This window comes from Delphinapterus leucas, chromosome 7, assembly GCF_059928025.1.
Source record: "Delphinapterus leucas isolate spDelLeu-1000000601 "Yukka" chromosome 7, BTC_Dleu_Yukka2, whole genome shotgun sequence".
In the NCBI taxonomy this organism is placed as follows: domain Eukaryota; kingdom Metazoa; phylum Chordata; class Mammalia; order Artiodactyla; family Monodontidae; genus Delphinapterus; species Delphinapterus leucas.
Window position 1 is genome coordinate 86,726,564 of NC_143135.1, and position 14,520 is coordinate 86,741,083.

The following is a 14,520-nucleotide window of genomic DNA, read 5'->3' on the forward strand; positions in this document are numbered from 1 at the left end:
ATTATGAGGAGCTTATATGAAACATCTGGCACATAGGAGGAGCTTAATGTGTTATTTCTCTTCATTTTCTTCTCCGTCCTAAGTACCACAGGAAAGATATAAAAGAACATCCTTATTTTCTTTGAGCTCAAAATCTTATACTTCTGTTTCAACTTTCTATCTCTATCCTATTTCGTATTCTTGTTTAAAGAAGTGGATCAAGAAAAAGAAAAATAATAAGAAAATCTAAATGAGATTAATTAATTATAGCCCAAACAATTATTTTCTTAGGAACTGTTCTATTAAATTTTAAACCTACTAGAAGAGGAAGGTGGTGTTACTACCTGAAGGACAATGTGAATGGATATCTCTTTGTTCTCCTTGTCCCTCCTAATGCCCCTGAGATAAAATGAGACAGAATTAAGCAGGCAGCAGAGATAGGAGCTATAAGTTCCAAGAGTTTGGGAAAATCTCTGACTGGGATGCTTTAAACTCCAAGTGGCTATATGTTGCTGGGTGAGGATGGGCAGGGCAAGCGTGATATTGTCAACTTTAATAGGAAAAGACAGGACTAGAGAGCAGCAAATCTTGGAAGAATAGACTTTAAATAGGGTCTAGGAGCCTGGCTCTGGAACAAGAGAAAGAGAAAATGATGCATTCCTGGGTCACAGCCCAAAAAGCTAGCAAACGACCTGCAAGTACAGCAGTGTGCTGTCAGAGTCCAAAAGGGTGGCATGAAGTTCAGCAGGAAAGAACTTGTTCCTTGAATAATTAAAAGGGGTTTGAAGGAAGTAGCTCAGCCTGGAATTAGAAGGCATAAATTCCTTAAAGTCAGGGACCAGTTGCTATTTATTTTTGTATCTTCAGACCTGCCACAAAATAGCTATTCAATAATTGTTAAATGGATGAATGAAGGAATGAAGGAATGAGAAAACAGCTCTGAGGTCCAGGGCACAAGGTCTGGAAAGATCCTTATGTTCTGGGCCAAACCAAGCAAATAATATGTTTGCTAAAAAACGTTTGCATCCTACAGTAAAATTGGTCAGACAATTAACCCATGTTATGTGGGTAACAAAGGTAACAAAGTGGCCATTTCCACTCTGAGCAGCCAACTTTATCCCAAGCCCTTGGTAAGCCTAGAAATTGTACTTCCTCTCTGATACTCTCCCATTATTCCCACACCTCAGCTTTTTATAGAATGCTCCAAACTAGAGATGATCCTTCTGGGATTCAGCTGGTTCTTTTATCTCATCCTGCCTGACTCCATGAACACCCATCCAACATTTCCAGTGTACCTGGCACACCTGTGAGACAGACATACAAGCCTTAAGTAATCACAGATATCAGCCTTTGGCTTAGGAACTGTCCCCAGTTCACCATCCCCTTACTCCATGCCCTGTGAGTCTATATCAACACTCCTCTCATGGGCTTCCACTCACACTGGCTCCTCTTGCAATTGGATCTGTTAAATCTCACAGCCAGCTTTAGGATTGCCTAAACAGCTCAGACTTTGGCCCCATCAGGACAATGTTTCTGGAATCTCTTGTTTGTTTCAGCACTAAAATCTTGCCTTACCTCCCACTCTTATTCCCTTACCCTCAACCTAGACAATAATTTAGCCAGCTCCTCTGAGCTGATGCCAGTGACACAGCACCCCAAGGCAAGTACGTGTCCACTTCAAGCCTCTGCACTTGTGTTCTCTATGCTCTCAAATATTCATGTAGCTTACATCTTTTCTAATTCATCTTGATTTACATACTTAATGTAATCATATAGATTATGTCATTTAAAGTTTCTGCTCAAAGGGCACCTCCTCAGAGAGGCCTTCCTTGGCAGCCTTTTAGAAACAGCACCCCCTTCCCTCACACTCTATCTCCTTACTCTGCTTCATTTGCTTCATAGCACTCATCCTGAGCTGGAAACATGGGACATATACACATTTCCTTCTTTCTTGTTTATCATAGAGACTAGAGAGTAAGTTCTGTGAGAGCAACAGCTTTGTCCATTTGGCTCATCCTCATGTCCCCAGCACCTAGAACAGCCTGTCATATAATGAACATCAAATCACTAATAATAATAATAATTAATGAACAACCCTAAAGCCCATAAAGAAGTGATCCATGACTATTCAAGTGGAGAAGAAAATCGGTGGGTTCACTGACCTGATTTGGTGATGGTCAGAGTAAACAAGGCAGTTATACAACTTGAAGACAGATAGCTAACCTCAAGCATACATAAGATACAGTAGACTATTTTAAATTATTCTTACAAAAAAATATTAGAAAATACACTGCTAGCCTTTTTCCCAATTTACCCTTCCTCGGTTGAGAAACCCTGGTGACAAAATTAATTAAATCAGTTCTTTTCTACCACTTACCTGGCATAAATCATCATTTGCTACAGGCAGGTAGAAATCTGGCTACTTTCCAGGAGGCATTAAATGTGATTCTGGCTCATGTGTTTGAATGAGTAATGATAAGCGTGTATACTTGTTGTATGGAATATCAAGATTTATAGTTTCTTTGAGCCAGTATTGATTTCCACTTCCCTTGAATCTAATTTCTTTTCTTTGTTCAGTGTATTTTGAGAGTTGTCTTACCAGTCACCGACCCCTGCTTTAATTAGGAACTATGGATCTGTCTTCCCACAGCTCCTGGACATTATAAGGGGATGCATTCCATTACGGTGGAGGCTCCTACCTTGAAGGAAAACACTGGCCTGGCATGGGTACATAGGAAGGCTCATGGAGGCCCATACACAGATGCATAAATCCTTCTTCTTTGGAGGCATTTGCTTCCTTACATAAATTGTCTTCATCTGCTCAAAAAACATGTAATTCAGTTAATCATTGCAATTGGAGAACAGCAGCAAATGACACAGAGTATAAATTGTAAATTTAAGACATAACATCAGGTAAGTTTTCCAACATATAAACGACCAGCAAATCTATAAATTGGGACTCTGGATGCACATCTTTTCTGAAAGGAATCTGTGATTGATTGAAGTCAGGTATATAAAAATTAGAAGCTTCAGCATGCAAACAAAGGCTAAGTGGATTCTCTGTTTTGGTTATATAGTCTCCTTTACTCACCATAGTTATTTCTATCTGGGTAAAAACTTCTGACTTGAAACAACCAATTGGTTGCAGCCATCAAAAATACAATGTGAAATTAATTGGACATCGCTCCATGAAAAATGGGAGGAGAGGAGATTATTCAGTGAAGCATGGCGTTCTAAACAGCTATTCCACACATTAACTGCAGAATCTAGGATTCTGGAAGATACACACACCAAGGGAAAAAAATCACAGTGACCCTTCAGAAGGGAACCCAGCATTTAGCATTCTTTTTCTGGCAAAGACACAAAATAGGCTTCAAGGACTTAGAAAGCAGATATCTTACTTTTTTTTTTTTTCCCCACACCTCTCAAGACTTGGGAAAGAAATGTCCTTTAAAGGGATCATTTACTCTTGGGAAGACACTACAAAATTTGACCAGGTGATTGGTTTAAGGAAGCCATTCTGGGAGGACTGATATTCATAAACAAATTATTGAAGCAATTATTTAAATTGTATATAGACTGGAATTAAATATTTGCATATAGAAAAGTTAATGAGTTATAAGAGTTTTCTGTATTGTCATATTTGCAGTTTGAAATGTACAGAGGTGGGAAGAATCTTTATTACTTGGGAGAGTAAGTTTAAAATGTGTTAAACTGGTTCCTCTTTCTGTGGCCCATGTGGAGACTGTCCCTAAGCAATAGAATGTCATTTATTGACTCCAAGCCAGAGGATGTCTGTCCTGAAGGGAAGATGCTTTAAAACAACTTTGCATTCCAGGAGTGATCATCATCTGGAGGCACTCCCACTGGCAGGACCACTGTCTCCCACTTCGAAGTAGGAAACACAGGATCTAGAGAGCCTTCTGATGTCAGTACCTGAGCTCCCCAATCTCCACCTGCTGGGCTGTTATCAGAAAGGTAAAAATATGTTATGTTGTGTTTGTGCTATAAACCTCCACAACCCCCACTGAAGAACTGGGACTCGGGGTGGTTGGAGTGCTCCCTGCTATGAGTCTGGAACAGAGGCTCCCTTCAGATCTTGCTGCTGTTGTACCCACCCTACCTCCTTGGCTTCTTGAGACCCCCCCAGGAGGTTATCTCTCCTCAGGGTGAGGGGACTGATATGGAATATAAGAGCCTGGCCTGCTGGCCTCCAGGTGGGACACCTCTGCACGTGATTTAGACTCAGAACCCTCAGGGATCAGGCCTGAGACCACACCCTTCCTGGGCTTTCACCCCGTCCCTTTCCAGGCCCTGTTTGCTCCCTTCCTTAGGTGTTTTCAAAGAGCACTTTGTCCCAGGGCCTGTTTCTAGAGAACCTGACCTGAGACAAAACTATTCCTCTCAGTGCCAGGGCAGAGAAGAGCAGATGGCGGGGTTCAGCTGAGAGGAATGTTCCGTTGGGAGGAATCCCTAAAATACCTCAGGAGAGAAAGAACTCACCTATGACTGCACAGTTTCCCGAGTCATATCTGGCCAATGAGATTCAACCCCACTGGAACCAAAGTGAGCAGTGGCACCCAGATCCGTACTCCCACATTCTGCCTCTGGCTCTTCCCAAAGGAATAGCACAATCAGGCAGGTAAAAAAGACTGGGAATCAGAATTCTAGATGTGCCTCTGTTCTCTTGCACACCTAAGAAGCTCAAAATGGCATAAAAATCAAGTAGACAAACCAGCCAGAAAGATATACTTTTTATCTAGTAGACATTTAAGGCACAGAAGATGATAATATGCACACTAACAATGTATTTTCTTCTTCTTGAACTGATAATCAGTGTACACTCTAAAATATGAGTTGGGATGGGAGGGATGAACCTGAATTTCCTAACTCATTCTATTTGTACAGGTGTACATAAGCTGGTCCCTAAAGCTGTGGACAGAAGCAGAATGATGTAGGGCGTAGAGCATGGGTTTAGTCAAGGGCCCCTGTGAAATGCCCTGACAGCATCCTGCACTTCTCTTTCTCAGCCCCATACACCTCTATAAACATCTAATTAACTATTTGAAATACTTTGTCTATCTTCTCTGATTGAGCATAAACTCCATGTTGGCAAGAAATATGTCTTCTGCTTTTTTTAAATCTGTTTTACCCCCACACCCCAAATAATATGATTCATTATCAGCACAGCTTTTAATTAAGACCTCCCATCATTAGAGTCTGAAAACCAAGCTGTACTGTCAACAGGCTGTGTGATCTTGAGTGAGTTACTCAACCCCTCTGAGCCTCAGTTTCCTAATAAGTAAAATGTGGATTATAATAGTGCCTATTTTAGTGAAAGTTAAATGAAATGGAGCCTGTGGGGCCCTTAGCACAGTGCCTGGTACATCATAAGCACTCAGTAAATGGTTATTATTATTTTAATTATTATAATATTACTGCATCCAGGTTCTGTTATTCACAGTACAAACAGCTCCTGTATATAACCATAGAGTCACAGGTATATGTGAATTCTTCTTCACACCCCTCCATAACCTCTTCCTTCCCTTTCAATAATGCTTTTACTACATCACACCAGAATCTTCCCCACTTAATTTGGATGATTAATTTTTCCTTCCAAATACAACACTTATTTCTCCAGTGCACTCAGCTCCAAGTAACAAGATTTGTGGAGGTCATCTGAGTGGGCAGCTCTCAGTGCAATATATAAGAGCACATTAGGGACCCAGTGGCCCCGAGGCCACCGTGGTTGTGATTTACAAGGTGCAGTGTGGAAAGCAGGGACTACGGATCCGAGCCCAGACACTCCCCCAAGGGAATGGTAAACAACAGCAAAGCTTGGAGCAGAGCGTGGATCTCTGCTCCTGACCCCACAGCCCAGATTGTGCCTCTAGGCAGTGTCCCCTCCCCGCTCCTGACCATGCTCCTCCTTCATCTCCCAACCAGCCTCCGCAGCTCTGCCCAGTGCTAAGAGGAGACTGTGTAATGGGATTGGCAGATTCAGAAGCTCCCTGCTCACCTGTGAACGCATTAATGCCAGCAGCCTCAGAGTGAGCACGTTCCTCTTTCGATCCTGCTCACCGAGCCCAGTTGCAGTATTTTGGGTTATGAGCTTGCTACACTGCAGGCTCCATTGTCCTTTTCATTATCGGTGAAGATTTCCTGAGAAGATTTATTAAATATTGAGCTAGAGGTCTGCTATCAATTTGGTGTCACAAGAATACAAACAAAGCAGAGAAATGTCTAGGCTGATCTGATTATTAGTGGTCTGAAAATATACCATAAATGAGTATATTTACCTAGCATACGTGGGGCGAATTATATAGCCATTAATTTTACATTATTCAGGATAACCTTTCTGAGGCAGAACTTGTTCTTTATCAAGTCTCTGATTGGGAATGTGCCATACAATGGCTGCAAAAGATTACAGGGGATGAATATTTAAACTATTTAACAGAGCATGGACCTTATTTCTTAGGTTTTGGTGTTTTTCAGTGAAGTTTTTGAGAATATCAAGGCTCTTGGAATTTAAGTCTTCTGAAATACAAAGTAGTATATGATATGTCAATCACTAGATAACTTTTCATTCAGTGCCTCATATTTAGAAAACTCTTCCATAAATCAGCTACTTTTTCCTTCACATGACTTGAAGGACTAAATAGAAACATGAAGGAAGCCAGAACAATACCCGCCACATATATGGAGGTTTTGATGAAAAAATTCAAAACTGAGGTACTATTCTCATTTATACATGGAGCAAGCACAAGTAAAGAACTCTTCATGGTCTTAAATAGAGCATAGAGATTTAACTAATCTCAACCATTTGTACAGTGCTAAATTGTGTGATTTTGTCCTAATTATTCCTAAAGTACTGCACAGTGGCCTTTTCCAAAAGGGGTATCTGCAAAACACTAGTCCAAAATATACCCTTGCTCCCTCTTCCCCTAAATGCTTCAGACTAAAAGCACTCTTTAGTCAAATAAGCTTTGGGTATGCTGTATTTTATATGCTGTACTCACATATCCATAATTCATATCATAAATTAAAGACTATAAAGTCCTTTAGTGAAGAGACCTGTTTAATTTTGGATTCCTTGTCAAATTTATTTGACAAGGAAACTTTTACTGAGTTACACTTATAATGCACTTATGAAACCAACTTTAGAGAAAGCACTTTTAGGACATATGCTCGTCATTTACTTAAATGTGAAATAATTCTCAGCATTCTTGGGAAACACTTGAAGAATCACTAAACTAAGTAAGATCAACAAGTGAGTACTTTTTCTTTGACAAACGAATTAAAAAATGAAGGTCTTTTTTTTATTATTCAGTCTCGTGATGAAGGTAAAGTGTTCATATCCATATTGTCTGCACAGACTACAGAAAACATCTGCTGGGCTTGGTGGTAGTCACTTCTAGCCTCATGCTTCCTTTCCCAAGTGATGGTGGTCCAGGATATGATTCTCAGAGTTGGTTATGGTTACCGTGGCTACTCCTGAACAGGCCCTACAAGACTGGTGGACCAGGCAATGTACCTGGTACTGATCCATGGCTCCACAGCCAGCCCCATAGACCACAAATGTCTTAGATGGTTCGTCCCCTCCAGTGATATAATTGGATCCATTGCTCATCTGTCATGCCCAAAGTAGAAACAGAAGACAGACCATCTGTTCCACCTCTCCAAGTTCTTCCTCAGCATGAGGCACAATCTCTGCTGTTCATTGTTACCATGGTAAGGTGCACCCATGGTAACAATGAACTGTGTGGCCTCAGAGCTGCCCACTTAGCTGCCTGAGTGACACTCTGACTCAGCTTCAACTCCTTCATTAGTTAGAGGGGCTGTTCCTACCCAGATCTGGGAGTAAAGACCTAATGCAAACACTTTCCATGGTCTGGAGGCTCTTTCCTTGGGCTCATTTAATGCATTTTATGGTCCATCTGTCCTTGCAAATGGCTGGATTTGTTTTGCTCAAGTGTGAAGAATAATTAAGATCATTCTAAGTCAAATGAAGTGTTGAAACACATTGTCAGAGGACCTCAGCACTGTAAATGTCTTGTTACCTCTGACACGTTGTAATGGGGTGTGTAGCTGCTCTGTTCATTTCCACTGAAATGCCCTTTTCCTTCCATACCACCTCTCCCTCCCTGTGTGTCAGGAACTCACCGCCCCCCCCCCCGCAAAACACATACACATCTGTGACCCAGGTGTCATAAAAATGCATCAGGCTGATGAGAAAGAGACTGGTGCTTTGATGGTGCTCAGCAAAGCCATGAAGCACTTTCTGTGACTCATCCATGAGCAAAGTTGAGGAGCAGCAGCTGTTGAGAGAAGACTCACCTCCAAAGCAGCAAGACAAATAGCAAATGTGTCTCCTCCACCCAGGTAGTGTGCATCCTCCTTCACGTGATGACAGGTGGCCTGTTGATCTGGCTGAGCTATCTTCCCCTTCCTCCTCTCTAAGAGTATTTGTGTGGTCCTAAACAACGAATGTGACCCTCTCCACACAGCTGAAACCAATTGATTCTGATTTGAAAATAACTCTCCTAAAATATATATGAGCTAAGAGTTAATGAGCACTCCCTACTTGTCAGGAACTGTGCTAATGCCTTACATACACTGTCTAAGTTTGTCTTAACAATGACGCCTTCAGAAGGTTACTATTGTCTCATTTTATATTTGAGAAACTTGAAGCTTAAAAAGAGACTTTAATGTATCCCAAATCATACAGCTTTTGACTGGTAAAACTGAAACTCAAATCTATATCTCTGTGACCCCATGGGCCAAGTTCATAACCTCTATGCTGCCTGATCCTATACTGTCTGTCCCCATAGTCTATGTATTTCCCGATACCCCATTGGTCAGTTTATATATACATGGATTGTGTGTTCTATATGTCAAAATATTTCCCTGACTTATTTCCCTCACTTCTGTGGCTTCCCCACCCTCAGGGACAGATCTTTTTCCAGGCCTCAGCACTTCCTGTCTGCCCCAACCTGCTCTTGTCAACCAGACCACATCTAGTCAAACCCCAAGGTTTGACACCTCCATTTACCAAAAAGACATGCTTGAGATTAAAAAAAGTACGGTGCATAAGAAATTACACACAGAATACTGTGGGCCACTGCCCATAAGAATGACTGGTAATGCTTACTTTTGTGTAGCACTTTAGAGAGGCAAAGCAATTTAACATAATACCTCATTTAATTTGAATGAATAGTTCAAGGTTCAAATAGCAAAATGATTCTCTGCAAGAGAACAGTCCGTTTACAAACTGGCACTTGAGACATTCTCCAATCAAGGAGGTAAATATTTGCACCAACAATAAAGTACATTAAAAATATATTTAAAAGTAATAAGTAGGCTTCTTTTTTTAATTCAGTTTATTTTTATTCATTGACTGATTACATAGAGACATACAAATTCAAATATGCAGTAAGAACAATTGGCAAATTCATTAAACCTGATGATGTTTCTACTTCTCTTTCCCAAAAGTAACCAATTTTGAGAAAATAGCAACCTTGATTACTGCCAGTTGTTAGCTGCAAATACATTTGCACTTTCTCAAACATGGCATGTTTGCATTTCACAAGTCTTCTGTTTTATAACCTGTAGCAAATCTCCATTAACTTTTTCTGAACAGAATAATTAGAAAAGGCAGTGATTTAGCAAATAAACAAATAGTTACCTTTGGTTAAAAGTACTCTTTTAGACCCAGTTTGGAGATGTGCTGTTATTCTTTCCCATAGTGGACATTAACATCCAAATAACCTTCAGCTACATCATTGGTAAACTATTTATTCTGATGTTTATCTGTGTCAACATTAACGTGCATCCAAATGTCCTCTGTTAAATCCCAGAGCAGCCTGTCTTGGCCTCTTATAAGTAGTGTCAGGTTGGCAGTCAATCAGTTGCCTCCACTCCCAGCATCTCTTAGCATCCTTTCTGTTTTACTTGGCTGGTTTCAAAGGATTCATCTGTGTAATTATTTCTAATGCCTCTTCTTACCACCTGGAAGCTTTGTTGTGAGTCCCTAAGACCACCCTCAAGTTCAATGATTGCACCCCCTGAAATTTTTCTTTGATCACTGCAATGTGAGGGGAAGTGACATGTGCCACTTCCGATAGATGTTTCAAGAGCTACTATGTTATTTGCTGTGCATCATACCCTCTGCTGTGATAGTCATAGAAGCATCTTTTAAAATGTAGAACCCATCATCCCAGTACACTGATGAGCAGAGTTTCCTCCCAAGCCATGGTGGATATATGGCCCAAACACAAAATAAACCTTTGTTGTTATAAATGACTAAGATTTGGGGCTGTTTGTTGCCACAACATAACATAAAATTTAACCTATCCTCATTGATATATCTCTTCACCCATAATGGTCAAACAACCATCTTAATTCAACCTTGTTATCCATTCTCACCCCAACCCTCTGAAACCCAGCAGGATCCTGCCAACAATTTTAAAAGTTTATAGTTGGTTTTTATCCCCACTAAATAGTTTTGAGTCCTCTGTACTAAAGGGCTAAAGTCCTCAAGAGCTGCCTCATATATCAGTCTACCAAACTCCCATTCTCACATTCTTTTCAGATTTATTGGTGTCCCATTCCTCACCCCAAAACAGTGATTCTTAGGATGCAAGAGCCTTGACTTGTACCCTATCCAGTTGGCCCTCATTGCTGCCAGTCCTATTGTTTGAATTTCCTAGGTTGCCACAAAAAAGCACCATAGACTAGGCAGCTTAAATAACAGCAATCTATTTTCTCAGTCCTGGAAGTCCGAAGTCCAATATCAAGGTGTTGGCAGGATTCCTTCTAAAGGTTCCTTCTAAAGACTGTGAGGGAGAATCTGCTCTCCTAGCTTCTGGTGAGTTGCTGGTAATCTTTAGATTCCTTGGCTTGAGGAAGTATAACTTCATCTCTGCCTGCACGTTCACATCACGTTCTCCCAGTATGCTTGCCTTTGGGTCCAAATTTCCCCCTTTTATAAGGACACAGTCATATTGGATACTCTGCTCCAGTATGACTCATCCTCACTGATTCCATATTCAGTAACCTTATTTTCATAGTCATATTCTGAGGTAAGGGGGGTTAGGACTTCAACATATGAATTTGGGGGGATACTATTCAACCCATACTACTGATTCTTTCCTAGATCCATTGGGAACACATTTTCCTGAAAGACCCATCTCTGTATCTGATAATCCTGTCATTGCAACCCTCCACTTCCAAAGTCATACCTTTAGCCTGTTCCCAGGTTTATATTCCTCCTTGGATTTTATACCTTGTTGAAACTGATTATTTTAGAATTTAAAACAAAGTATAATGCTTTTTATCATAGAATTGATTTGTTTACTCAACAAACATTTATTTTAGTGCCTACTTTTATCCATTGGGAGTTGAATGCATTCCCTGTTCCCTAGGATTTCACAATTTAAATAGGGAGCAAACCCATTTATATACAATTAAGAGAAAGAGTCTTTCCACAGTTAATATTATGTAACCCTCAACAACCCCTGGAGAAGGTCATTATTTTCACTATTTTATTTTATTTATTTATTTTTAAATATTTATTTGGCTGTGCTGGGTCTTAGTTGCGACACGTGGGATCTTTTTTGACACGGGAGGGATCTTTGTTGCAGTATGTGGAATCTTTAGTTGTGGCATGTGGGATCTAGTTTCCTAACCAGGAGTCGAACCCAGACCCCATGCACTGGGAGTGTGTGGTTTTAACCACTGGTCTACCAGGGATGTTCCTATTTTCACTATTTTTTAAATGTGGAAAGGGAGGTCCCAGTAAAAAGTTCTCAGATGTCATTATGATCCAAAGAATCAGAAGGCACAAAAGAAAGAGTTGGAAAGCTGGACCTTACACCAGATGGGGTAAATGGAGGAAAAAACCTTAGTACCAAAACTATTTTCAGAAATGCAATCCCCAGTTATAGCACTGTTTCTATTGAAAAAAAGAATCCGCCTTAAGACACTGGTGATATTGTGATAATTTCCAGAAACACAGCATGGTCTGTACTTGCAATCATTTTTTCTACATACTCTGCTAATGCCACTGAAAGAAAAACCTCCCCATAAAATTTCTTATTTTTTAGGATAGAAGTAAATCTACTGGACAATTTTTACTTTGTATGGTGCTATGAACTGAAATATGCCCCTGCTCCCAAACACATTTTGAATTTCTAACCTCCAATATCTCAGAATGTCACTATATTTGGAGGCAGGGTCTTGACAGAGGTAATTAAGTGAAAATTAGGTTATTAGGGTGGGACTTAATCCAATATGCCTGGTCTCCTTATAAAAAGAGGGAATCTGGACACAGAGACACAGAGAGATAAGGTGATATGAAGACACAGAGAGAAGATGGTCACCTACAAACCAAGGAGAGGGACCTGTAACAGATCCTTTCCTCATGGCTCTCAGAAGAAACCAATCCTGGTGACACCTTGAGAGCAGACTTCCAGCCTCCAGAGCTGTAAGGAAATAAATTTGTTTAAGCCAGCCATTCTATACTACTATGTTATAGCAGCCCTAGCAAGCAAATTCATGTGGTTAATTACTTTTAATTTAAAAAAAAATAGTAATAGATCAGGATTTAAAGGCAATGCAACCCCCTTCTTCTTTTTTCATTTTAAGAAAATTTCCACTAGTAAGGTCACTAGTTTGTATATCTACACTATAGCAAAAAAATTATAGACGTGTCATATTGTGATTTATAATAAATGTATATTTTGTCTTCTTCCAGTTCTTGGAACCCTTGGAATTTCCTAAGTGATGAGAGCCAAAAAGTGTCTTTTTTTATGTTAATGAAGTGACTTTTGGAAAACCCCTATGTTACCTAAGGATGGGGGTTGGTTGCCATGGGAACCAACCCCCTGACTAGAGGGTTGGCACTTTCAACCCCACTCCCAACTTCTGGGGAGCAGAGAGGAGCTGGAGATTCAGTTCAAGCACCAATGGCCAATGATTTAATCAATCATGCCTATGGAATTCAGCCTCTATAAAAACCCAAAAAGATTGGGCTGGGAGACCTTCCAGGTTGGTGAACCACAACGCATCAACGTGCTGCCATGCTGGCCCCCAAATTCTGCAACTCCATGCCACAGGGTCAGAAATTCCTGCATTCAGGACCTCACCATATGTATCTCTTCACCTGGTTTATATCCTTTAATATCCTTTGTAATAAACTGATAATCTGGCAAGTAAACTGGTGTCCTGAGTTTAGTGAGTCACTCTAGAAAATTAATCAAACCCAAAGAGGGGTTCTTGGGAATTTCTGATTTATAGCCAGTCAGTCAGAAGCACAGGTAACAACCTGGACTTTCAATTGACATCTGAAGTAGGGGGTAGGAGGTAGCAGTCCCATGAGACTGAGCCCTTAACCTGTGGGATCTGATGTGAACTCCAGATAGATAGCTTCAGAACTGAGTTGAATTGTAGGACACCCAGGTGGTGTTGAAGAATTGTTTGGTGTGGAGAAAGAGCCCACACGTAGAAGCTGGTGTCAGATAGGTTTAAATGTTGTTGATACATTTGACACACACCCCAAGGATAGTAGAATGATTCCTAAAGAGTTAATTTGTTGCTTATTAGTAGGAAGAAGGTTAATTTGTGCTACAGCACAATAGCAATAGGAAGACAAGTTGACAGGGAGAACAAAAAAAAATAGGTGAGAGAATACAAAAAAAGAAAGGAATCTGAGGAGCTATGAGGAAAGGAAGAAATTACCTAGAAGGCAAAGAAACTTAAAAGGCCAGGAACACAGATGGAGTCCATTATTCCAATAAAGGGCCTTAGCCTCTCCATGACATGAGCTAAAATAATCTTAGAGACTGGAAAAACTCTGACATCCAGTTTGTCTTCCAATCTTGTGGAATTTTAATTAAAACCATTATGGAGGTGATTGTTAATCTTAGTTTAGGTGATGCTTACATGCTAGCAACACAAAACCACAAGAACACAAAGTCGGTTATCATAGAATTGTGGTTAAAGATATACAGTTGACAGATAATCTGAGTTTGAATCCTAACTCCATAGCTTCCTAAATATGTGGCCTTGACCACATTGTTTAACCTCCTTCCCTATGGCTCAGTTTCCTCATCTGAAAAATAGAGTAATAATATTACCTCATTCCTAGGCTTAAGATCAAATGAGATAGCAAAATGTAAAGTCCTGAGAACATTGCCTGGAATATAGTGAGAACTGTATAAATGTTCTTTGTGTTGTTGCTGTTTTTGTTTTTTTTTGTTTTTAACTTAATTTTTTTTAACGTCTTTATTGGGGTATAATTGCTTTACAATGTTGTGTTAGCTTCTGCTGTACAACAAAGTGAATCAGCTATATGTATACATATATCTCCATATCCCCTCCCTCTTGCATCTCCCTCCCACCCTCCCTATCCCACCCCTCTAGGTGGTCACAAAGCACCAAGCTGATCTCCCTATGTGATGCATCTGCTTCCCACTAGCTATTTTACATTTGGTAGTGTATATATGTCAATGCTACTCTGTCACTTCATCCCTGCTTACCCTT

General features: G+C 40.3%; 1 long non-coding RNA gene across 5 annotated transcripts in view; it reads left to right on the plus strand.

Annotated features, from left to right (window-relative positions):
• LOC149748805 (uncharacterized) overlaps positions 1-14,520 on the plus strand; it is a 109,957-nt gene that overhangs the window by 5,021 nt on the left and 90,416 nt on the right. For 4 of the 5 annotated variants that reach the window (XR_016393922.1, XR_016393920.1, XR_016393921.1 and 1 more), the window contains exon 3: positions 3,818-3,957. This is a non-coding gene — a long non-coding RNA (uncharacterized LOC149748805). Of the gene's footprint in view, positions 1-3,817; positions 3,958-12,733; positions 13,196-14,520 lie in introns of those variants that run through there. The other variant, XR_016393923.1, reaches the window with a different exon arrangement.